We start from the raw sequence: 26,924 nt of genomic DNA, 5'->3' as shown, positions 1-26,924 counted from the left end.
TATGTCATTAAAGGTGGCAAGACAGGCGGAAGAGCAGTTAAAAAAACATTCAGTATCCTAGGCTTTATTAATAGGGGCATAGAGTACAAGAGCAAGGAGGTTATGCTGAACCTGTATGGGACACTAGTTAGCCCTCAGCTGGAGTACTGTGCACAGTTCTACGATCTTACAAAGGATGTGAACTCATTGGAGAGAGTGCAGAAGAGGTTTACAAAAATGGTTCCGGGGATGAGAAATTTCACTGTTGCTGGGTCAAAATCCTAGAAATCCCTCCCGCACAGCACTGTGGGTGTACCTACACCACATGAGAAGGCATCAAGAAGGCAGCTCACCACCACTTTCTCAAGGGTAATTAGGGATGGGCAATAAATGCTGGCCCAGCCAGTGATGCCCACATCCCATAAATAAATTTTAAAAATAGATTGGAGAAATTTGGACTGTTCTCCTTGGAGAGGAGAAGGCTAAGAGGAGATTTTATAGAGGTGTTCAAAATCACGAGGAGGCTTTACAGAGTAGATAGGGAGAAACCTTTCACACTCATAAAAGGATCAAGAACGAGAGGGCATAGATTTAAAGTGATTTGCAAAAGAAGCAGCAGCGATGTGAAAATAAACGTTTTCACACAGTGAGTTGTTCGGGTCTGGAATGCACTGCCTGGATGTGTGGTGGAGCAGGTTCAATTGAAGCATTCAAGAGGGCACTAGATGATTATTTAAATAGAAACAACGTGCAAGGTTACAGGAAAAAGGCACTGAGTCATAATGGAGAGCGTCTGAGCTCTGGGTCCGTTATTACGCAAGTCCGGCATATAGCTGGGGCTCGGACATGTACAGTGACTGGTGAGGCAAAGTTATCAATATTTGTGGGTCAAGAACGCAGTCTGGGGCTAAGCTTCTGCCTGGGCAGCGGGTGAGTGAGTTTGTTGTGCCAGACCAACCAGGATAGGGTGAGCACAGGCCGGTGTTCCGCTGAGGCGGAAGGGGTCGGTGTGAGGTACAGGGACGATCCTGTGCAGAGCAGCAACCATTTACATTGTTAGTGACCCCAAAAGCAAAAATACCAAACGTAAAAGCGTCTGGTACAGGACGCAGGAACCAGCTGAAAACCAGAGTGTATCAAAACAAACAGGTGGCCACCCTAACCACGAACCAGCACCTCAAAGCGTGGAAAATGAACTCAACGCTTTAGGTTTAGCTCTTACAAAGCGAGACTTTAATGGTCTGGAATGCTCTGTCCGAATGGGCGATGGAAGCAGGTTCAACGGCGACTTGCAAAAGCGAATTGGATAAATACTTGAAGGGGGAAAAAAATTGCAAACAAACCTGGCTGGGCAATCCGACTTCAGTTCGTGACATGTGTTTTGACAGTGGGAAGCCTGCTGTCTATCACAGTCTGCCATGTCTGGCACAGTTCACTATGTCTGACACAATTTGCCAAGGCAACTGCTGCCATGGAAACTGCTGCCAGCCAAGAAAAGCAAAAAGCAGCTTTGAACAGTGTTCTGCTACTCCTAGATTTTCTAGCTGAGAAGTCCCAAGCGGGACTGAGTCATACAGGCTTAGAGGCCTCCGTGTACAATTCCTGCTGATTGCTGTCCGACGACTGCGGTTAGGAATGGTGGAGCGAGCAGATATTGGGTCAAGTGAGGATCAAGCTCAGGAGTGATAACCTCAAATGGCCTGTGGACACTCACTGTCCAGACACTGAGGTGAGGGACAGAGGAGCAGATAGGGTTCTGCACCCATTAAGAGTCAGTGGGGTTGATTTTCACTGACCTTGCCTGGCCTTAAAATGGTCGTGATGGTCTCAAAATGGGGCAGGCTCCATTTTGAAAAGACAGGCGTGCAAAACATACACCTGTTTCAGACCCTCCTTTGATATAGAAACTGGATCCTGTGACATGAATAGGACCCCAGTCATCATGTTCAGTTGGAGCGTGGGCTGTGCTCATTCTGGGCGTTGGAATCAAAGATTCCCTGGCCAAAGGGAAATGTCTGCTTATTTTTTTTTGGGGGTGGGTGGGTGGGCGGCGTGCAGGGGGTGGCCCTCAATGTCGCTGCTACCCAGGAACCCCACCGCCCCCAATTGTGACTCCCCCTCACACATTTCCCCATCTGACAACCCAACTTGCTGACAACCTGTTTGCGAGCTGCACCAAGAGTTTGCCCATTTGGCATTCAAAGGTCACTGGGGTCAGCTATATCGGAACATAGGAGTAGGAGGAGGCCATTCAGCCCCTTGAGATTGTTCTGCCTTTCAGTGGAATCATGGCTGATCTGTGCCTTAGCTCCATCCACCTGCTTTGGATTCATAATATTTTAATATCCTTGACCAGAAAAAAAGAAATCTATTGATCTCAAATGTGAAATGGTTAACTGAGCTCGAGCTACTGCTATTTGTGGGAGAGAGTTCCATACTTCGGCTGCTCTTTGTGCAAAACAGTGTTTCCTAACTTTCTCTCCTGAATGGCCTAACTCTGATTTTGGGCTTATGCGCCCCCCCACCACCGCCCCCCCACCCCCACCACCCCCCCCTGCACCCCCCACCCCCCCCCCCCCCCCCCACCCCTCCCCCCCCGTCCTTCATTCTTTTCATACAAGCAGTAGATATGGAAGAACATGTATAAGAAGTCCCACTGAAAGCTGGAAAGTGATTGGTTTGAAAGGAAATCTCCCTTTTCTGAATGAGGGAAGACAGTTCCCAAACTCGCCACTCCCTTCCCTCATTCACCCCCTTGCCCCTACCCTTCCAGTAATACTTTTTTACAACGTACAGAGTAACTTTGCTCTTAAAACACTGTATGAGATGAAATTGGTGTATCAACCCAGAGGCTTCTTGATGTGTGTGGGCCTTGTGCTTACTCCTGGGATTGACACAGGCAAGCCAGCATGGAAGTCAGAGACCATGTATTCTTTGCTTATGAAGAACAAATAATAAAACATGTACTACCTTTACTCCAATGTCCAATTGCAGCATCTGTGATCAAGGTATGGATTCTGTAGATGTAGCTTTATCTGTATTATATAGAAAGGAAAGTAGATGTTTAGTCTTCCTTTGTCAGGATGTGACGAGTCATAATACAGTTCGCCCTGAATCACTGAAATTAGAGGTCTTGATACTGCCCATTAAAGACGTGCAGAGAACATAGACTCACAAAGACAAGATTCTATTACCTAGGTAATCCCAAGGCATCAAACTACTTAAACAGTGACCTCAGTGATACAACTAGATTGCAGTCTGTAACTCACTCCCGAGTACCTGTTGTTCTACATATAAATTTCCTGACTACCTCCCTTGATTAGATCACAACCTGTAACTCACTCTCGATTATCCATTGCTCTAAACATAGATTTCCCAGATCTCTCGATTACATTGCAGCCTGTACCTCATAGACTCTTACATTAGTTACAGCACAGGAGGAGGTCACCCACACCAACCCACCGCCTCCCAGCACACCACACCCCCCCTCCCCCCCCACCATCCTTTCCCAGGTTCCTGCAACTTTTTTCCATTCAGGTGTTTATCTAATTCCCTTTTGATATCCAAGGTTGAATCTGCCTCCATCACACTCTCACACAGTGCATTCCAGATGCTAACCACTCGCTGAGATTTTCCTCATGTCACTTTTGGCTCTTTTGCCAATCATCTTAAATCTGTGTCCTCTAGTTCTTGATCCATCTGCCAATAGGAACAGCTTCTACCTGTCTACTGTGTTTAAACCTCTATGACTTTGAGCACCTCTATTAACTCTCCTCTCAACCTTCTCTTCACTAAGGAGATCAACCTTAGAAGGTTCTCCAATCTATCTATGTAATTGAAGTCCCTCATCCCCAGAACCATTCTTGTAGATCTTGTCTACACTCTCTCCAATGCCTTCACATCCTTCCTAAAGTGCGGTGCCCATAATTGTACACAAGACTCCAGTTGATGCTGAACCAGTTTTTATAAAGGTTCATCATAACTTCCTTGTTTTTGTACTCTGCGCCTCTATTTGTAAAACCCAGGATCCCATATGACATTTGAACCACTTTCTCAACCTTCCCTGCCACCTTCAATGATTTGTACACTTGTGCGCCCAGATCTACCACATTCCCTTTATTTTATATCGCATTTCCTCACTCTTAAACCAAAATATATCACTTCACACTTCTCTGTATTAAATCTCATCCGCCACATGTCCACTCATTCAACCATCCTGACTGTGTCCTCTTGACCCTCTCACTATCCTCCTCACAGTTCACAACACTTCCAAGTTTTGTGCCATCCGCAAATTTTGAAATTTTGGCCTGCACACTCAATTCTAGGTCACTAATATAAATATCAGGAAAAGCAGTTGTCCTAACACCGACCCTGGGGAACTCACACCTAGGTATATGTTATTCTATATATAAACCAAGTGAATCCCTCGATTAGATTCCAGCCTTTAACTCACTCCCGTATACACTCTAATCCAGGTAGAAACATCATCACCTTCATGAAACTGCCTGCTGAAACACTGATCCATCTCTGATGTTGTCCTTTACCACAATTTGTAACAATCCGATAACATCCCTCTCTCCTGCTTTAGGAGATGCTGCTCTGTGTATAATTCACCATCTTTACCCCATTTCTCTATGTGAAAAGAAAGTGACTATACACAGCAGAGGGACTGAGATTTACTCCCCTCACCTGAGGTCAACTTCTCTTTTCCTCTCCTCCTTCGGCCTGAAGATTTCAACTCAAGCTGATTTCTGACCCCTGACTTGCACCTAACTTGTTGGTGGGAAATGGAGAGGTGGGAGGAGCAAGAACATTCAATGTCCAGACACTTAGGTGAGATACAGAGGAGCAGATAGGATTCTGCACCCATTAGGAGTCAGTAGGGTTGATTTTCGCTGACTTTGCCTGGCCTTAAAAGGGTCGTGAGTTTGTGCAGATGTTTGGTTTTACACCGCACACATTTTTACCCTCTCCTGAAGTGAAAATGAGCGGCCGACCCCAGTCCTCAACATTCACTTCAGGCAGCTTAGGTTTAGATTGGAGTTATGATTGGTGTGGCATCCTTTACCTTCCTCTACCCTGTATGTAAGACTAAAGTGTGTAGGGTGGCATTACGATTCAGACCAATTCTATGCACATCTAATGTGTACACACACACACAAACACAGACACACACACAAGCACACACAGACAGACACACACACACACACACACACACAGACACACACACACACAGACACACACACACAGACACACACACACAGACAGACAGACACACACACACACAGACACACACACACTCCCTGACATAAGTATAAGCCTGGAGGATTGACGCATCCTTAATGCAGGGGCACTGAAGCCAAGCGTATAACCTCTGACCATGCCCTGGCTGTACACTGGTTACTCAGCTTGGATCAAGGATTGAACCTGGGATCCTCTGGTTGCACATCACACCCTCAATTTGAAATACTGACTTGCAAAATAACATGAGATTTCTCCAGGCCCTGTTGCTCCATATCAGAAGCGGAGTATAATTCCTTTAAAAATTAGAGACAAGCCTATATCAAATTAATTAGATGTTGGATAAACAAATAATTCAGTGTGAGCATCGTTAAGACAAAAATGAACACAAACACTGAGCACTGTTATATAGTTCACCATCTCAAAAGCTCATCACACTAAAGGGTCTGCAATATGCTGCACATTTAAAGGCAGAAAGACTTTAATATGGCCTCTTTCTCCAAGTCTGGATGACCCAAAGTTCTCTATAGGTGATTAGGTATTTTTTTGAAGTGTAGTCACTGCTGAAATGTCAGGAAAAATGGTAGTCAATATGTGCACAGCAAGATCCCACAATCAGAAATGTGATCATCAGCAGATTGCCCTGTTTTCCTTTCGTGTCATCTTGGCTGAGGAGATGAATGTTGGCCAGGGCATTCCCACTGCTCTTCTTCGAGTTAGTTCCATGGTATTTTCTACTTCGGGAGGTGAGAAATACCACTGAGCCCCAACTTCATACTGAGCTCTCAACATAGCGAGATATCTCACAAATGGTTGAGACACTGAGCAATACTTGGGCAAAAATGCCATGAAGTTGGGGGGCGGGGGGGGGGGGCCTGCTGGGGGGAGGTGGCTGTGATGATTGAAGTCATGGTTAAACAGGCAATTTTTTAAGGTCATTTTGCAAACTGGAGCCATGTAATGTGTTCATGTAATTTGGGAAGAGGATTCTGGAGTCCGGGGTTGTGCCGAGTGAAGGTTCAGTCACCAGTGGTTCAACTGAGTGGACAAGGTACCAAAGATAAACAGAGCAATGGTGGTACTTGATTAAAGCCCCCCTCTCCCACTCTCTCACTAGGGGTCCAAGTGCATGAATTGCAAAAGGCTACTGTGCAGGTACAGCAAGTAATTAGGGAAGCTAATAGAATGTTATTGTTTATTGCAAGGGGAATTGGATATAAAATTGAATTTAATAGTAGGGAGGCTATCCTTCCATTGTACAGGGCACTGGTGAGACCACATCTGGAGCACTGTGTACAGTATTGGTCTCCTTACTTAAGGAAGGATGTAAATGCATTAGAAGCAGTTCAGAGAAGGCCTACTAGACTAATACCAAGAATGGGTGAGGAAAGGTTGGATAGGATAGGTTTGTATCCGCTGGAGCAAGAGGTGACTTGACTGAAACCTTTAAGATCCTGAGGGGTCTTGACAGGGTCGGTGTGGGAGAATCTAGAACCAGGGTCACTGTTTAGAAATAAGGGGTCAGCCATTTAAGACAGAGTTGAGGAGAATTGTTTTCTCTCAGAGGGGGGTAAACCTTTGGAACACTTCCTCGAAAGGCAGTGGAAGTAGATACTTTGAATTTTTTAAGGCCAAGGTAGATAGATTCTCGATAAACAGGGTTAAAGGTTATTGCGGGTCGGCAGGAGGTTACAGTCAGATCAGCCATGATCTTATTGAACCAATTGGACTACTCCTGCTCCTAATTTGTATGTGCGTATGATCGTACATACATTTGAGCATCATAGAATCTTACTTCGTAGAAGCAAGCCATTTGGCCCATTGCACCTATGCCGACTCTTTGAAATTAGCCTCAATTCCCCTCCCCTACATATATTTTCTACATTGATAATCTCACAAACAGCCTATCCTACCTGCAAATTACATACTTACTTCCTGTCACACACAATTGGTCGCTCTCTTGCCTCTCACACCAGAGACTTGAGTAGATAGTCTAGGCTAACATTCCCAATGCACTATTGAGGGAGAGCTGTACAGCTTGGGATGCTGTCTTTTGTATAAGGCATTAAACTGAGGCTCTGTCTGCCCCTTTAGGTGGGTGTAAAAGTTCCCATGGTGCTATTCACAGAAGAACAGGGGAGTTCTTTGCAGTTAACGTTTCGAGTCCGAAGGACCGTTCAACAGAACTTCGGACTCGAAACGTTAACTGTGTTCCTCTCCGCAGATGCTGCCAGACTTGCTGAGTTTTTCCAGGTATTTTTGCTTTTGTTCTGGATTTCCAGCATCTGCAGTTTTTTGCTTTGATCTTTGTTCTTTGCAGTATATTGGCTGGTATTTATCCCTCAACCACCAAAAAACTGCTTATCTGACCATTATCACATTGCTGTTTGTACTTTACTGTAAATTAACTGTGACATTTCCTACATTACAACAGTGACAACAGTGGTTATAAAGCACTTAGTGACCCTTTGAGATCATGAAAGGCACTATAAATACAAGTCATAGAGTCATAGAGTTTTACCACAGGGAAGAGGCCCTTTGGCCCATCAGTCTTTGTTTCTTGTGTACAAACCTTGCTTCTTTTGCTCATCATGTTTTAGTCATAATTTTGAATAAACTTAAATAAACATCTCTATTAACCTTCAGAATGGAAACTTACTATGTAAACTTGTCATGCTGTAATGATACCCTCCCACCTGTGATGGCCCCACAATGCCTCAATTCTGCATTCTACACCTCCTCAACTGGAACTGGAGGTAAATTTCTTAGTTTCAACCAGTGCTACATCTCCGCCTCTCAAGTTACTGTCAGTTCTGTTATAGAACTATAAATAATAAATATTAGCGAGTCAAAGTATAAAAATAAGGTCAAAATTGATCCCATTGCTCTGCTTTTTCCCCACAGCTCTGAATCTTCTATTGCATCAGAGCGTTACTTATTCTGCCTTAAAATGTGCAAAGGTTACCTTAGCTAATTTCTACGACAAAACATTACATGCTCCAACAACATTCTCCATTAACATGTCACCCTTCGCCAGAGAAGCAAAATAACCATTTTTTTTTTAAAAAAGGAGAAAAAATATCAGTGGTTTAAAGTAGTTTACTCCTGACCTGCGCCTGAACTGACAAGCAGTTTGTAATATGCTAAGCCGAGCCCACACAGCCATTAAACTCTCATTCACTACAGTTTCTGTTCACTTAACAATGAGATATTATGATCTTAAGATCTTGAAAACTAGAGCAAGAACGACAGTGTGACCATTAACCTAACGCACTGTTCATTCCAAGCTTGCAGAAGAACTTTTTTTTTTTGATTCGTTCATTCATGGGGTTAGAGTGTCGCTGGCTGGGCCAGCAATTATTGCCCATCCCTAATTACCTCTTGAGAAGGTGGTGGTGAGCCGGCTTCTCGAACCACTACGGTCCTTGTGGTGTAGGTACACCCACAGTGCTGTTAGAGAGGGGGTTCCTAGGCAGGGACTTACTGTGCATTGCAGCCTTTGAGGGGCACACCCTGGCAGTGGATCAATGCGTCAGGCCACACTGTGTTGAAATAGTAGTGTGTTAACAACACACACTGTTATGAATGCGGAAACATCCAGGAAGTTCTCTGGATTTAAGAGGTACTGCACGAGTTGAGAGGTTCCAGAATTTGCTGGATTTGCACATTAATTGCCAAATCACAGAAAGTTAAATTTGGTCATTAAGTGTGTAAGTACCCTTTTAACGACATGATAATTATAAACATAATGCCAATTAATCTCTCTGCAATGGAAAGGCAAGAGTTTAATGTCTTCTGTCCCATTCCAGCAGTTAGTAACTGGTGGTATAGATTTAAACGTGCACCATATTTATTTTATTTCCCCTTTTTTATTACCTTTCCTTTCTGTCTTATCACTTTCTCTCTCTCTCTCTTACTTCAATCTTTCTTTCCTGCTCTTTATTTTTCTATCTATACCCTAATTTGACTCTAATTCACCTGCCTTTGCCATCATTCCTCTATTTCTTTCTCAATCCTTAAATCCCGCTGGTTAAGGAAATTCACTCTGGTCCCACATTCACTGAGGTACGTCAGCCGCGCTGTGCCATTAACAGCTCACACTTTCAGCAAGCTATACAACAAAATATTTAGAACTGAGGGTGCAGGAAAATGGGCACTATGTATATCAGGTGTTGTGCAGATATAGCTTTGTCTTTATCAGGCAATGCACAGATCAAACAGTGTGTATATCAGGTGGGGATGTGTATACCAGGCAGTGTGTAAAAGGGGTGATGTGTACATTGGACATTGTGCATATTGGATGTGTGCATATCAGACAGTGTGTATATCAATTGATGTGTATACAAGTGGTATGTATATTGGGTCATGTGAAAATCAGGAGTGTGCATATCGGATGATGTGTATATCAGGTAGCGTGCACATCAGATAGCATGTGTATATCAGGCAGTGTGTATACCAGGTAGTGTGTATTGGGTGATATATATACCAGACAGTGTGTACATTAGGCAGTGTATGTACTAGTGCAATGTGTACATTAGATGATGTGTTTATCAGGTACTGTGTACATCAGGCAGTGTGTATATCAGATAATGTGTATATTGGGTGATGTATATATCTTATGGTGTGTGCATCAGGTGGTGTGATTATCAGGAGGCTCATCTGCTACCACTAATTTCCCACCAGTGCCAAAAGTTAAACTGACTTCCGCAATGTATGTCTACTTTATAAAATGTTATCCCACTTTTTAAAGCTACAGTTGAGATTTTGAAGGCTGTAACCTATTCCCATTTGACAGTAAGAGCCAATATTAATTGCGCACAACTGTGAAATGCAGGTTCTAATTTATAACATCCATGATACAGAGTGAAATGGACTGCATCAGAGATACCTACGAATAGAGAGAAAAGCAGGCTTTCTTTCCTCATTCTAATTTGATTTCTTTTTCAAGCCATTTTGAAATCAGACAAAGCCCCTTTAAGGAAAACAGATAGGAAGCTAGGGTGAAAGGCAAAAGAAGGAAAGAAATTGATTTGAGGGACAGAGACCTTTTGTTACCTGCCCTCAAAGGGAGTGTGTTATTATTACTGAATATGTATGAAGTTTAAGGGAAGGTGAGTGACAACAGAGCAAGAGAGAGGGAAGGACAAAGTGGATGAAGTGGGGTAGTAATGGGAACAAATTGGTGGTGGGAAGTGGAATGGTGAGTGCTAAGGTGAAGGGGTAGGGAATATGATGAGACTGGGGTAGGGGGGTTGGTGTGAAGGAAGTATGAGGTAATGGAAGCGAATCATTTTCCTCAAGGCTCCCCAATCCAAATCCTGCCGACAGCCACTGATGGTTCCTTGCTTTCCCTCTGCACTACATTATTACATTCACAACCTCTCACTCCCAAAACAAAAGAAAAAGAGAGAGGGAGAAACCAAAGGAAGAGTCAACAGGAGATGGAGCCAGAGGAGGAGAGGGAACCAACAACACAAAGATGCTAGAGATGCGGAAGAGAAAGATCATAATCTCTGACTAAAAATGTGTAGTAGCATGAGAGATCAACTATAATTGACTTCCTTTTCTGGAAGCACTGACTCTTGCTGAAGTGTGACTCATTGCCGGTAGCTGCCCTTTTGTGCTTCACCCAAGTGACCATGACTCACAGGCAAGTCTAGACAGTGATCGTGGGCAGGCTCTTTGATTGCAAAATCAGCAACAGTTGAGTCTTCTCCCGTCCACATCCCGATACACTCCAACAGTTAGCTGGGTAGCCACAAGAAACACCTGACTGACATCCAGGCCGCCACCTCACGAGCCTGCACTAAGGGCCAATGGTGTATGGCGTGGGGAGAAAAGAGGCCGAGCCCCTTTCTGCTCCACATCGCATCAGATGCTGCCTGTAATCCACCTGGTTACTAGCACTGTGTATAATGCACCGCTCTCACTACCAGACTGCCCGCTCTTCCTATAGCTGTGACAGGTCAGCACCAAAAAGGGAAGAATAAGCAAATCTCGTTTAGGATTTCCTGATTCCTACGTTGCATGCCTCCACCTTCCTTGCCAGTGTTCTGTTCCAACAATTGTTTGCATGCTGCTTGGGCCACCAGAGTGTCTCACTGTAATTCCTTTTCTTTTTTGGATGGTTGTTCTAGAAAACTCTCTCAGTTTTCAAGGTATCGCCAACAGGCCACCAGTGCCAACTTTAGGAGAATGAGAATCACGCAGCACCCGAAACAAAAACAGTGGACTGCTCTCTGACCTTGAATGTGCAAGATTCATGTCGAAATGAGAACAATGTCACCATTACTTCGCAACCATCGCAATTACTGATGCTGCAAACATCGTGGAAACAACCGCTCCACTTTATTAAAAAAAAAACCTTGAACAAGCAACTTAAAAATATACATCCATTGGCAGAAATACTTCAGTTGTCTGAAAAGTAGTTCGTTCTTTTAAAAAGTATATTAAAGAGAAAGAGGTTCTGTACCTGGTCCGTAAACAAAATGCTCTCCCCCATCGCGGAGAATGGAAGAGGAACAGTTCCTAACGTCCTGTGCAAGTGATGGCTGGAACTCACCATTTTAAATTTTCCAAAGGAACAGGAGAAGGAAGGAGGGAGGGGGAAGGGGGAGAATGGGGGGAAGAGGTCAGAGGATGGTGGGGGCGGGGGTGGGGGCGGGGGTGGTGTGGTGTGTGACCATGGTGCTTCCCTGAAGATCCACAGCAATGGTGCCACATCTTTGAGGATCCCAGCAGCAGCACATCCTCCAGCCTCAGGGTTGTAGGGTCAGAAAGGGGGAAGAGTTTAGAACTGAGCCCAGCACCTCCCCACCACAAACCTCCCAAAAAAAAATCTCTTCCACCCTCTCACCAAACCTTTGGAAAAGAAAACTTTAAAAATAAAAACAAAAATGACAAATTCCAGATGGTTTATCCAGCACAGATCCCATCTCGGAGGAAATGTTGGAATCCTTAATGTCCGATCCCAGTTTAGATTCCAGGCACAAGGCATTCTGCAGTTAATATTACACCAATCGTCTCACCTCCCCCTCCGCACCCTGCACACTGCTCTCAGAGGGGGAGTAAAACAGGAGGCGCTTCAAACGGACTGAAACGCCTCTGATTGCTTCAGTTCCAAATTTTTTTCACATGAATTTTTTTTTTCCCCCTCTGGTTAGAGAAGGATTCCACCAGTCTTTGAAAAAGCATGCAACATCAAAGACGAGGGAGGTGAGGGGAGAAGAGGGTGTGGAGACAGCTCGTTCCAGCCTCCCTTGCTATGCGACAAACTTTGGTTTCTTCGGTTTGCCCACGGCCAAGCCCTTTGTTGTGTCCTGTCACAAAGATTTTCGAAACTTACCCCTCCCTCCCCTCCAGGAAAGCCAGTTTTTTTTTGATATAAGAAACAAACCCCCGCCAAAAAAAACTTTTCTCTCATGACCATTGACACAATCAGTTTCAGATTCCTACTTTCTTTCCCCCGACACCGTGCTCCCTCCCCACCACCCAACACCCCCCCCCCACACACACAGCCCCTACAACCCCCACACACCCCCACCGCTCAACTTTTCCTTTTTTTCAGGGGAGAATGAGGAGATAAACAGCAGAATTTCTCAGGCATGAAGAGGACAGCCTCCTGGTGTTCTGCCAAAAAAAAAAGGGAAAAAACGACAGCGAACAGCATAATGGCAAAGTTGTGCTTCCGAACTGAACCGCTCTCCCAGCCTGGGTATGGTCATTGAACTGTCCGCCATTTTGTGTATTGTGCAGATATATGCTGCATGCGTGCCGATCTCCATAGCTAACGCTATCTCTTCCTCTCCCTATGGCTTTCATTTTCCCTCGTTCTTTCTCTCTTCCCGTGCCTGTCACACTTCCTCCTCTCACTTTCTACGATCTATCGCTTTCATGCCCCTTTGTTTCACTCATTCTCTATCCTCACTTGCTCTCTGTTGCCGCATCCCTAGCCATTCATCTTTCTCTCTCTCTCTCTCTCTCTCTCTTGCTCTCTCTGCCTCGCATTTTGTTTTTAACTGCTTCTTTCTCTCCTTTCTTACTTTCCATCTTTTCTCTAGTAGCTTCTCCTTTCTCTCTGACTGTGCCTTTTTCTGTGGTTCTGTTTGCTGTTTTCTTCACCTGCCTTATACTTGTGAGCACCTCTGTTTCTCTGCGTCGCTACCTCTGCTTCTCTCAGACCCTACCTAACTCTCTGTCTATCCGTCCTAGTACATCCTGTGTTTCTCTCCCTCGGAATTGTGTCCGTGAGTCTCTCTTTCTAACTGCTTCCCATCTGATTGGCTCTCTGTCGCAATCTCACCTCGTCTCTGCTTCTTTGTGCCTCTGTTTGTATCGCACTCCCTACATCTGTTTCTGTCACATTCTCTCCTGTTTCTCTGTCTCCAGCCTCTCTCTTTGGCAAACCTACTCAGATAAAAAGTCCCTTGTCCTTAACACAAGCTAGAGAGATAGTTCCCATAAATCAATGTCTCTGAACCTTACAAAAAAAAACAAAGAATGAATCCTTGCCACACAAGATCGACTAGTTTGCATCCTGACAGCAGCCGACAACTTATAGAATTAGGCAAAATGCATCACCTTTGGGAGGTTGGTGCCATGGCAACATCTGCTTGGCACACTGCCCGGTGCTCTTCACTATTAGACTGACGGTTTTAACTGGTTGAATTCCAGAAGTCCCCCCCTGTTCCTGACGTTGGGCCAAGCTTTTGTACCTTTGAGCAGTGCTGCCCATTGAACCGAGGTGGCACCGCCTCTGTTAACCGCCTCTGCAAAGGGTTGTCTATCTGACACATGCACCATCTCTTTGGCTGGGTGGATGGGGTCGGTTGCGGGAGGAGGTGGGTGTGGGAGAGCAGGGGGTTTGGTGGACAGCTTTTCTCCATCCCAGACCACAAGAACACCCTTGGTCCGCCAACTACCCCCACCCAAAGTGAGGAGCTCAGATCCATGCAACCAATCCTTGATCTCCATATTTATTTTTTGGTTAAAAAAAATTTATTTGCTAATGCAAAAAGGGGAGACTGAATAGAGGTGTCCTAAATTATATAGGGTTAAATCATAAAGAATAAATAAGGTGAGACTGTTTCCACTGGCAGATTTAATAGTCAATTTCATAAGGAAATTTGGTAAATAATTGAAAAGGAAAAATTTGCAGGGCTAAGTATGGGGAAAGAGCAGGAGATGTCTGGGACTAATTGGACAGCTCTTTCAAAGAGCCAGCACAGATGTGATAGCCCAAATGGCCTCCTTCTGTATTGTAAAATTCTACGATTCTATGAATAGCACTTGAGGGACAGCCTCCCTGTTTTGATGTGCAGTCAGTGTAAAACCTGGCTTATCACTACCAAGTTATACAGCTTTTTGTTCTTTATACCGTTCTTCCTGGCAAACAGGGTGAGTGACCACCAGGTCCGGCATCCAGCTGGCTGGGTCAGGAGTGACTGCCTGCACAGAAAAGGGCCTGGTTCTCCAAGGCTGGACTTTTGTAAAAACAATGCATGATTCTTTCCATCATAAGGTCAGGAGTGGGGATGTCCACTGATGATTGCATAATGTTCAGCACCATTCAGTTCATGTTCAAATGCAGCAAGACCTGGACAATATCCAGGCTTGGGCTGACAAGTGACAAGTAACATTTGTGCCACACAAGTGCCAGGTAATGACCATCATCAACAAGAGAGAATCTAACCATCGCCCCTTGACATTCAATGGCATTACCATCGATGAATCCCCCACTATCAATATCCTGGGGGTCACCACTGACCAGAAACTGAACTGGACTAGTCATATAAATACTGTGGCTACAAGAGCAGGTCAGAGGCTGGGAATCCTGCGACGAGTAACTCGTCTCCTGACTCCCCAATATCTGTCCACCATCTACAAGGAACAAGTCAGGAGTGTGATGGAATACTCCCCCCTTGCCTGGATGAGTGCAGCTCCCACAACATTCAAGAAGCATGACAACGTCCAGGACAAAACAGCCTGCTTGACTGGCACCACACACCTAAACATTCACTCCCTCCATCACCGATGCACGGTAGCAGCAGCGTTTACTATCTGCAAGATGCACTGCAGGAATTCACCAAGACTCCGTAGACAGCATCTTCCAAACCCATGACCACTACCAAACAGAAGGACAAGGGCAACAAATAGATGTGAATAACACCACCTGGAAACTTCCCTCCAAGTCACTCATCATCCTGACTTGGAAATATATCGCTGTTCCTTCACTGTCCTGGAGCTTCCTTCTTAACGGCACTGTGGGTGTACCTACATCACAGGGACTGCAGTGGTTCAAGAAGGTGGCTCATCCCCTGAATGAATAAAAAAAGCAACCACATGTGCATGTGCAAACATGGTCTACTCAAAAGATGTCAGAACGTGCAGTTATAGAGCGCCATTCACAGCCTCTGGACATCCCAAATGCTTATAAGCAATTTTTTGAAGCATATCATCACTGGTGTAATGTAGCAAATAATGCAGCCAATTTGCATACAGCAAGATCCCACAAATAGCCATTATGACCAGATAATCTGATGACCTTAATGGTTAGTTGAGGGATAAATATTGGCCAGAACACTGGGAGAACTCCCATGCTCTTCATTCATGTAGTGCCATGGGATTTTTACATTCATCTGAGAGGATAGATAGGACACAAATAATCTATCCAGAAAACTGTACCTCCAATAGTGTAGCATTCCCTTAGCATTACACAGGAGCATCACATGTCTGTAAGCTCCTAGGATGGGCCATGAGCTCTCAATCTTTTGAGTCAGAGTTAAGCAGGCTTCCACTGGACTAAGCCTGGCACAAAAATAAGCAGATCAATTTGTGCATATGTCACTGCCATTCCCCCCTACCATCAGATTTTGTACTTTGTTTTAGTCAGTGTCTGACTGATGTTTGAAACCCATTAATAGGCTTAAACTCCTCAAAGCCAAAACTACTGACTACACTATAGAGGAAGAAGGAGCATTCCCACACACTCTCTCTCTCTCTCTCTTATTGGGAACCAGTTGTGAGTCCTAATTTGGCTCAGCTGGTAGCGTTCTCACCTCTGAATCATATAATTGTCTTAGATAAAGCTCTGATTGCTGGAGTGCATCATGGGGGCTGAGTTCAAATCTCACAATGGCAAACTACGAAACAATGTAACTTCATCTGAAAAACAGATGGAAACGGGTTTGTACTCGAAAGAGTTACATTGACTGAGCAACTTTCGGCTTGGCCTAAATAGCCAAGTGGTTATGGTACTGGGTTTGTAACCCCAAGATCAAGAGTTTAAATCTCACAATGGCAAACTACGAAACAATGTAACTTCATCTGAAAAACAGATGGGGGCTGACAGTTCAGTGCAGGGCTGAGGGGAGTACTGCACTGACAGGAATTCCTCATTTTCAGGCAAGATTTTAAAAGCCATGGGCTCAAGTGAATGTGTAGCGTCCAATGGCACTAACTGAAGAGGGATGGGCAGAATTCTCCCTGCCTTCAGCAAACCATCAAAACCAGATTGGCCGGTCATTCATTCAGTCAGGGCTTTTGCTGGACATTGATTTATTACAACAATGAATGCATTTCAAGGACAGGGCTCATTTGGCCCATTAGCCTCTGATACGGAAGATTGTAGGGCCAAGCCCCACTCAAGGACTTGAATGCAAAATCTAGGCCGACACTTCCAGTGCCGTACTGAAGGAGGCTGCTCTGCCAGAGTGCTGCCTTTTGGATGAGAAATTGAACCAAGGGCCTGGCTTCCTTCTCCAGCTGCTGTAAAACATCCTGTTGCATTATTTTGCAGGGGAATTTTCCCTGGGCCAGGATTTTGCCCTTGGCGTGCGGGCTCAGTGGGGGCGGTAGTGACGCCAACTGCTGCCCGCAATCGGGCCTGGAAAGCCAACTAAGACCCGCCCAGTGTAAAACGCGAGCGTCATCTCGTAGAGCTGCCTATGCGGGAGGGGGAGGAGTGCGAGCGGGGTGAGCGTGTCCTGCCTAATCTCCCTGAGGCAGAGAGCTGCCTCAAGGAGATGAAACTGATTTGAAAAAGAAAATTAAAGATTCGATAGATGTTATAAAACATGCTCCCCTCACATGTGGCTCTTTCACAGCAGCAGGGACATGTTATTTATGCAAAGTTAAAGTCTTTATTTAATTTTCATTCTCTTTTGGAAACCTCATCCCGCCCGTGGATGAGGTTTCCAAAAAAGTGCAAAGGCCGCTTGGTCTCTTCGCCTGCCCCGCCAATCGTAAGATTGGAAGGGCAGCGAAAAATGTACTTCAATTACCTTTTGAATGGCCTTAAACAGGCCTTTTTGTTGTTAGCGGGTGCGCTGCTGACCCTGGTGCCCGCCCGCCGAACGAAATATCGCCTGGACACTCGCCCGATGTCACGGCGTGTCATTTTACGCTCGACCGGGTTGGGCGCGCGTCCGCCCATCGAGCTCAATGTTCTGCCCCTGGTGTCCTGGCCAGAACTCATCCCTCAGCCCAATGAAAACAGATTGTCTGGTCATTGTCATCGTGCTGTTTGTGGGGAGCTTTTGGCGTGCACATTGTCTGGCTGCCTCTCCTCCATAGGAACAGTGGGAAGTGCTTTGAGATGGCCGAAAGTTATGAAAGGCGCTGAGTAAATGTTAGGATTTTAATTTTTATAATTCTCAGCTTGTTTTCAATTCCCTCCATGACCTCACTGCTCCCTGTTCTGTAATCGCCTCCAGCCTCCTAACACCCTTTGAGATATCTGCATTCAGCCAATTCTGGCCCCTTGTGCAAATCCCAATTTTCGTCACTCTACCTCTGGCAGCCATGACTTCAGTGCTAATTAGACTCGAACAAGAGGCAGCATTCTGGTGTGGGATCCATGCCAACTGCAAACAGGATTGAGATGGTCTCAAAATCATTTCACGCAGACACCTTCCAGACAACAGAGTGAAGAACCTGTCACAGAGCTGAAAGGTTAGAGTTTGGGTGACAAATATCTATATATTTAAGAGGGTATTTAGTTCGCTGGCAAGCACTCTGGGATGTTTTAAGGTCATGAAAGGCACTATAGAAATGCAAATTCTTTAATGCCATAATGTTTATGTTTAGCTTGGTAAGAAACAGGTTCAAGTACCTCAAAACAAGTGCAGGGTCTTATGAGGAGATGGTGACATAATGGTGATATCACTGAATGAGTTATCAAGAGATCCAGACTAATTCTCTGGGCTCATGGGTTCAAATCCCACCAGGGTTGCTAGTGGAATTTAAATTCAATTAACAATCTGGAATTGAAAATGTATCTCAGTAATGTGACCATGAAACTATCATTGATTGTTGTAAAGACCTGTCTGGTTCACTAATGTCCTTTAGGGAAGGAAATCTGCCATCTTTACCTGGTCTGATTTCCATGTAACTCCAGACCCACAGCTATATGGTTGACTCTTAACTGAAATGCTCAGTTTGGAAGATTTTTTTCAGCCTTTGATGAACTTTTGAATCTTGAGCCGATCTCCCTGAGGCAGCACTTTGCCTCAGGGAGATCTGTGCGCTCTTTCGTGCGCATGCAGAGAATCCTGTTCTCCACCACCCCCCCCCCCCCCCCCCCCCCCCCCCGGCCTGCTTGATTGGTTAAGCCTGGTTAAGCACAGAGCTTCCAGATGGACGTCATGCTGGGCGGGCCTTAATTGGCCTGCCCACACAAAATGACGGTGCACCCCCCCCCCCCCCCGACCGGGGGCATTGATCGGGAACCCGCTCGCTCGCGCCTGCTCCCACACCTCCCCCACGACAGTGGGGAGGGGGATGATGTTGCCCATGGAGTAGACATTTTAAAGCACTGTGAATAAAATTCTGTTACATACATAGAAATTAGCGTCGTTTCTGAATTGATCCGAGATACAAAATATCTGACACTGTCTTTCAGATGCAATGTTCAACCAAAGACCTGCCTGCCTGTTTGGCTGGATGAAAAGATCCCATGGCACTACTTTGGAGAAGAGTAGAGGAGTTACCCCTGGTGTCCTGGCCAATTTTAACTCCCAATTAACATCACAAAAATATTATTTGGTCATTATCACAGTGCTATTTATGGGAGTTTGTTGTGTACACACTGGCTGTTGCGTTTCTTACATTAAAATAGTGACTACACTTCAACAACTACTTAATTGGCTATAAAACACTTTGAGACATCTGACAGTCATGCTATATAAATGCAAGCCTTTCTTTATTTTAATCCTACTCACAATCTTGGGCCCTGTCAGTCGGTGGCACAGTACACAGCCACATTTCCCACTGACCCTCTGGGGCAGCTTATTGCTGACCAACAGCAGCAACAACAACAACAACAACTTTTATTCATGTAGCACTTTTAACATAGCAAAATGTAGCAAATCTGAAGGTACTTCACAAATATTGATCATCAAAACAAAACTGGCTCCGAGCCACTTAAGAAGATGTTAGGATTTGTGACCAGAGGCTTAGCGAAAGAGATGGTTTTTAAGGAGAGTCTTAAATGAGGAGTGAGAGGTGGTGAGGTTCAGAGAGGGAATTCCAGAGCCTAAAGCCCAGGCAGCTGAAGACACAGCCACCAACGGAGCGATGAAGTTAGGGGATACGCAAGAGACAGGAATTGGAGGGGCACAGAGATATTGCAGAAAGCCAAACAACTTGTTGATCTGATTTGGCTGAGGGATAGGATAATGGGAGAGTTCTGAATTTTTCTTCACATAGTGTCCTGGGGTGTTTTTTTTTCAACATCCACCTGAATGTGCGCACGGGCCTTGATTTAACATCTCATTTGAGAAGCAGCAACTCCCACGATACAACCTTGAGCTTTAAACTTAGATTACGTGCCAAAGGCCCTGGAACGGTTCAGGGACAAGAGTGGTACCAACTGTGTCGAACCGATAGGGCTGAACCTTCCGGTCGGCGTGGGGGAGCGGGCCCGACAAGCTGAGCTCCCACCAGAATGTCAACGGCCTATTATGGCCATTAAGAAAGTAATTAAAATAGTTCAGAATGCTGCCCGTTCAACCTTAAGGTGGGGGGGGTGGGGGGTGCAAACGAAAAGCCCAGGCGGCCTCCATGATTTTCAGGAAACCTCATCCACAGGCAGAATGAGGTTTCCTGACACTTCTATAAAATAAACACATAAATTTTCCCACCTTTACAAACATGCCCCACCTCATGCGACACAGTCCCATGAGTTGGGACACGTTTGAATGAATTTTTAAATCTATTCTTTATTAATTCTCATGACCATTCAATCTCCCTGAGGCAGCTCCGTGCCTCAGGGAGACTGAAGCATTCTTTTGTGAGCAGGCGTGAAAGAGCGCAAGCCCCCAACTCTCCCTCCTCCCCCTGCCCACACAGGCAGCACCGAGCCCTACCGGCCTGGCCGGGCCTTAATTGGCCCACTTGAGTAAAATGGCGGCGCGGAGCCGATAGCGGGTGGCGACTGGATCCCCGCCGACCGTCCGCCCGCTCCCACCCAACCCAGCCTGCCCACCATGGGAAAAATCCAGGCCAGAGTTCAGCAATAAAACTACCCCGTGAACCGTCGGGTGCGGGGAGGTTTTGGGAGGGAGGGGTAGGGGGTGGTGGGTTTTGAGAAGCCAACCTCCATGCCAACTTTGCAAACAATCTTAAAACCATTTGGCAACCAGATTTACTAACAGAGAGTACCGACACACATCAATGGTCCATGATTTCTTTACAAGAAGAATTGTCACTTTTATTGAAGTTGACAGGCCAGATTGGGAGAAATCATTTCTGGTGCGGGGTGTCCAGAAGAAAGGGGTTTAACCTTAAAATTACAGCTAGGTCATTCGGAGGGGGTGGTGAGGCCAGGAAACAATTCTTCACATAAAGGTTAGTGGAAATCTGGAACCCTCTCCTCCAGGAAGCTGTTGAGAGTGGGGATCAATTAAAAATGTCAAAACTCAAGTTGATCGATTTTTGTCAGGCAAAGGGTATGATGGAACAAGGGTGGGCAAAGAGAGTTAAGATTCAGATCAACCACGATCTAACTGAATGGCTCTGAACAGGGGGCGAATGGCCTCCTCCTTTTCCTATGTCACAATCTTCCACTGCACAAGTGATGGAATATCAGGTATACCCTGTAGCTTAAGCTTGTGTCACATTGTACTTTTCAATGTGACCATAAGTCTATGGATTATAGACTTAGTGTAGACTGTATACCATGGCCGTTTTTGAGTGTTGGCTTTTTTTTAAGCAGCCACCTAGTTTCTGGTACGCCATCATTATTTTACAATGTGCATTTATTTTCTTCAGGTTGTCAAGGATCTTAACTTTGTCAGGTATGAGGCGCAAAACCCAAGCAGCTCTGAGTAAAGTCCAGGCCCAGGTTTTTGTGGCATTAGCTACTTCTCAGGGCTCCTTCCCCACAAGAGCTTTATCTTTCCTGCACTGATGTGAGTAATAATATATCGGATCCGAGCAGGGAACTCTTGCTGATGGTCAGGAGCACTGCTATCTGACAGAGGTCAGTGGTGTTTTCTGTGCTGATGGATGGGTTTAATTAGAAATATAAAGTTAGGTAGGCCCGAGAGGCAGCTTGCTGTATTTAAAATGAGGAAATAAGATCTGCATTCTGTGACCCTCTGCACTCTCCCCCCAACATACACAGAAGTTGTCAGACCAAAAAATATAAGACCCAAGGTTCATCAGGTTTGCTTTATGTAATGCTGCTAGTCACATGACATAATGATAATGGAGTTGTTGAAAAATCATAGCAGTCAATCTCAGTTACCAATGGTGGAGCAATGAAATTTAGGATTGCACAAAAGGCCAGGATTGATAGGAATTGCAGAGAGCTTAGCTGGTTGTAGGAGGCACCAGAGATAGGGAGATCTTGGAGGAATCTGAAAACAAGGATGAGGACTTGGCTAGAGTTCCTATCCCAATCCCATAGGAATGAATGCCTGACGGTGGCACCAGATACAAGAGCTGAAAAAATGGACAGATTTCACAGGAACATAGTAATTGCTAGATAAAAAAAAGGTCAATTTAATTCACCTACTACCATCCTGCCAATCATATGGTACAATGATAATGGATTCATTGACTAACCATAGTAATTAATCTCTATCACTTGGTCTGCACCAGACATGGACCTAGGCCAAGGAAAACCAATGGTTGTGCTGAGCTTCAGGAACTGCAGTTTTCAATTGTTCTGTGTTTGATTGTGTGAGTCTGTTTATTATTGATGCTCACTGTGCTTGATTGGTTAAGCCTGGGTGTGGACTCAGAGAAAAAAGTAAACAAACTGTAGAAGTTGTTGAAAGCTACAGCTGTAAGAATAGAGCAGACTTTTTTTTTAAAACATTGTGAATAAAACCTGTTACACAGATAGAAGCTATTGTCATCTCTGCATAGCTCTAAACTATAAATTACACAAAACAAACAATAGGTCCAAAGTTACTTGTTCCTCCTTAATCTGTTACATTTACCATGTCATGTCTCAAATTACTTACATGCTCCATCCCAAAATATTATTTTCTGAAAGAAATCTAATAATTTATTTTTGAATGAATTGATACTCATGGCTCTACTGTTTCTCCAGGGAGCTCATTCTATAGATTGACCATTTGCTCACAGAAATAATGTTTCCACAGATTAGTTCTGAAATTTGCCCTGCTTCAAGCGCAGGTCATATTCTCTCCGTCTAATGTTCCATATAAGACAAAATAGCTTTTCATGGTCTATATTATCTAATGCCTTTAGGGTCCTAAAAACAGCAATTCTATCACCTCTCGACCTTCTCTTTTCCAGCGAGGAGATAGAAAAAACTCCTGAAGTTTGGCCCTGATGATTGATTCTGTTATTTCACCCAGTACTGAGGCAAGGCTAATGGACTCTATGGTGGACTCTATTAACCTGATTTTCTTTCTGTGCATGTGGGTACTACATTAGCTCCCCAAGCCTCTTTGCTTCTCCATCTCTCTCTTCTCCTTTAGCCAAGGTTATATCCACCTGTTCCAATGGACGGGATTGACCAGCCCTGCCCAGTGATGGGCAGTTGCTGGCTGGGTGGGAAAATTTGGACAGCAGCCAAGTTTTCCTGTCCCACCCGCAACAATGCCCGCTGCTGGCAGGGTAAGGAAATCCTGGCCAATGTCATATGGGATTCATTTCCCACAGTGTGCCTTTGAAAGTAATTCTATTTATCCTCCACTGCAAATATCAGTAAATCAGTTCTCCCAGCCAACCTAGAGTTGCCAACTCTAGTGAGCATGTTTCTGGAGGTTCCACTACTCACACCTCCCAACACCGGTTACCTAAAACGTCCACCCTCACAGTTTAATGCCTGCATTCCCCCATCAACTGAAAGACAAACAGACAGTTGATTGGATTAATTTTGACCTGTGTCTAACCAGTGTTTTTTTTTTTCCAAATCAACAACAGTTTTATAAACTATGAATAAAAGAAAGACACATTTTGGATGCCCAACTTTCTCCTGGAATAATTGTAGCAGTGTCCTGAAAATTACAGTCCCGGAGCACTGGCAACCCTAAGTTTATTGTAAAAGTTTTGTCCTGTGGCTTCTCAAAATATATTTTTTTTATCAGGATCCATTAAGCTAAAAGCTCCATTAAATAATAAAAAGAAATAAGAGAATGAGAGAAAGGGAGCCATTTTGGAGCGATAGATGCTAAGATAGCCTATGTTGGTAGCTAAGCAACGAAACCACACAATGAAAGAAAAGGAGATTACGGATTCCATCTCAGTGGAGTCATTTATATCAGTTTCTCCACCAGTTATATTGAATTCAGTATATGTATGGACAGATGTATAAAGTTAGGGCTTTTTGGATTGGAGGGAGATACACAGTGAAGTTCCCCAGGGATCAACGCTTGGACCACTACTTTTCTTGGTATATATTAATGATCCAGACTTGGGTGTACAGGGTACGACTTTAAAATTTGCCTATGACACAAAACTTGCAAGTATTGTGAACTGAAAAGAGGGTAGTAATAGACTTCAAGAGGACATAGACAGGCTAGTGGAATGGAAGTATACGTAACAGATGAAATTTAATGCAGAAAAGTGTGAACTGATATATTTTGGCGGGAAAAATATGAGGACAGACAATCTAAAATAAAAAGCACAATTCTAAAGGGGATGTAGCGGCATAGAGACCTGAGGGATTACAATGTATAATTGCTGAAGGCGGTAGGGCAGGTTGAGAAAGTGGCTAAAAAGGCAGATGGCATCCTGGGCTTTATAAATAGATGCATGGGGCTGGATTTAATGTTCCCCCCACTGATGGGCTTGAAGGTGAGCGGGCTTATTAAATGCAGCTAAAAGCTACACCCACCCCAGCAGTGGCATTGGGCCAATTGAGGCCATAAAGTGGACAATTAATTCCCACTTAAGGGCCTCATTCTGCCATTCCTCTTCCCAGGGTCTCTCCCTGGCAAGACCACCAAATACCTACCCAAATTGATCCTGCGCAGCAAGCCTTAGTCCCAAGGAGATGGAGAGTTGCCGGTCTCTGATTGGCTGGAAGACCTCTGAGGCAGAAATTCCTGATCCAGAAGGGCTGACATCCCGCCTCCAGCTTATTAAGGGCCAATTATAAATGACTGCGGGGCAGCCAGAGTCCTCCTTGGGGGCTTCTTCCCCAACCTTTTAGCCATTGTGGGGGGTGAGGGTGGGGGGGGGGGGGCGGTGAAACCTGCGCCTCATATAATTCAGCCCAGTACAGAAACAAAGAAGCTCAAATGAACCTTTATAAAATGTTGGCTCAGCCTCAAGTGGAGCATTGTGTCCAATTCTGGGCATTGACCCTTACGAAGGATGTAAAGGCTTTAGAGAGGGTCGAGAGAAGATTTACCAGAATATTTCCAGAGATGAGGGACTTCAATTACGTGGATAGATTGGATAAACCAGGGTTGTTCTTCTTAAGGAAAGATTGAGTGGAGATTTGATAGGGGTGTTCAAAATCATAAGGGGTCTAGACAGAATAGGTAGGGAGAAACTGTTTCCATTGGCAGAAGAGCTGAGAACCAGAATATAAGGTGAATGGCAAAAGAATCAATGGCTTCATGGGATGTTTTACATACAGAGTGGTTAGCATTTGGAATGCACTGCCTGAGAGGGTGGTGGAGGCAAATATAATCATGGCTTTCAAAAAGGGAGATGGACGTGCACCTGAAGAGAAAATTTGCAGGGCTGCGGGTAAAGGGAGGGAGAGTGAGACTCGTTGCTTTGCTTTTGTAGAGAGCCGACACAGACATAAGGGGCCAAATGGCCTCCTTCTGTGATATGACCATTCTACGATTCTACGAAATCATGTGCTCTGCACACCCTCAGCCTTTCAGGTTAGACAATGGGATGACAAGGAGACGGAACTTGGAAAAAACTAAGTACCTTTTATTGCAAGTAATGGCCATTGTCCCTGGGCCTAGAGACCATGTGACTGCTGGTTTTGCACAGCAGCCAAAAGGTTACTTATGCTGTTACCGTTACTGCAGTTGCTTTCAGGTCTGCACCACTGGTTAAATTTTCACTCCTGTCTTTTTAAAGGTAGATGCCATGTCTGACTTGCAGAGTATTTATTTTTAGTATTTTTTGCTGTTTTTGAATCCAAACTGTCACTAATTTTTCTTCTCAACTTTATGTTCAATTAATGAGATTTCCCTTTCATACATCTGAGGCCGAACCTTAATAAAATGCCAGATGTTCATTAGTTGATGTAAGTGTATCTGGAGGTTAATATGCTTCTTACCAGTTGATATAAGTATCTTATGAGCTAAAAAATGGGGTTGGCAAAGCTGACCCTGCTATTAAATTACTGGCATGAGGTGATGTAAGGATAAAGTACAATTAAGTTTACTGAGCAGGGTTTAACAACACGTCAATCTCTAAATTTTTTTATGAGTGAAAATCAATTCATTCCCTTCCCATTCACTCCCATTGCACAGAATTCCAAACGATTGAGCCCCATTCCTCACAAGCCCCATCACCCTTAAGAACATAAGAAACACATAAGAAACAGAGGCTGGTCATTTGGACCCTTGAGCCTGCTCCGCCAGTCAACAAGATCATGGCTGATCTTCTATCTCAACTCCAGCTTCCTGCATATCCCAGTTAACCCTTGATTCCCTGAGTATCCTAAAATCTATCAACCTCTGCAATGAATATACTGAATGGCCGAGTATCCACAGCACTCCAGGGATGGAGAATCCCAAAGATTCACCACCCTTTGAGTGAAGAAGTTGCTCCTCGTCCCAGTCCTAAATGGTCAACCCTTTATTCCGAGACTGCGTCACCCATGTTCTATATTTCTCAGCCAGGGGAAACATTCTTGCAGCATCTACCCTGTCAACCCCCTTAAGAATTTTATGAGCAGACTTGAGCGGGAGTCTTCCTGACTCGCGGACTTTTAAAGATGGTGGGCGAGACATGGAGGTCCGGCCCCCGTTTCAGAGGGTCTTATTTTTGCCAGTAGGGTAAATGGGCCGTGTCATGGCTCACACACGCAGGAAATTCAAACTCAGCAGGGCCGTTTGAACTCAGTGAGTTAAATAGACTCCATTTTCACTGTAGCAAGGTCCTTAACCTGCAGTGTGGGAGCTACAAGTTTATGAAGCAGCCATAAATTACCTTGAAGGGTGGAGATGGTCTGTAGAACTGTCAAGCTGTGAAGTTATTTAAATCCCTAGCCCTTTAAAAATAAAAAAAACATTGCCTGCGTCAATGAG

The 26,924-nt window shown here is 44.7% G+C and overlaps 1 long non-coding RNA gene across 2 annotated transcripts in view; it reads right to left on the bottom strand.

Annotated features, from left to right (window-relative positions):
• The window catches only part of LOC121290319, a 424,761-nt gene that overhangs the window by 47,542 nt on the left and 350,295 nt on the right, over positions 1–26,924 (bottom strand). For both annotated transcript variants that reach the window (XR_005945767.1, XR_005945768.1), the window contains one exon: positions 2,950–3,014. This is a non-coding gene — a long non-coding RNA (uncharacterized LOC121290319). The remainder of the gene's footprint in view (positions 1–2,949; positions 3,015–26,924) is intronic.

Source organism: Carcharodon carcharias, chromosome 18, assembly GCF_017639515.1.
Source record: "Carcharodon carcharias isolate sCarCar2 chromosome 18, sCarCar2.pri, whole genome shotgun sequence".
Classification (NCBI taxonomy): Eukaryota; Metazoa; Chordata; class Chondrichthyes; order Lamniformes; family Lamnidae; genus Carcharodon; species Carcharodon carcharias.
This window is presented reverse-complemented; position numbering and strand designations above follow the sequence as displayed.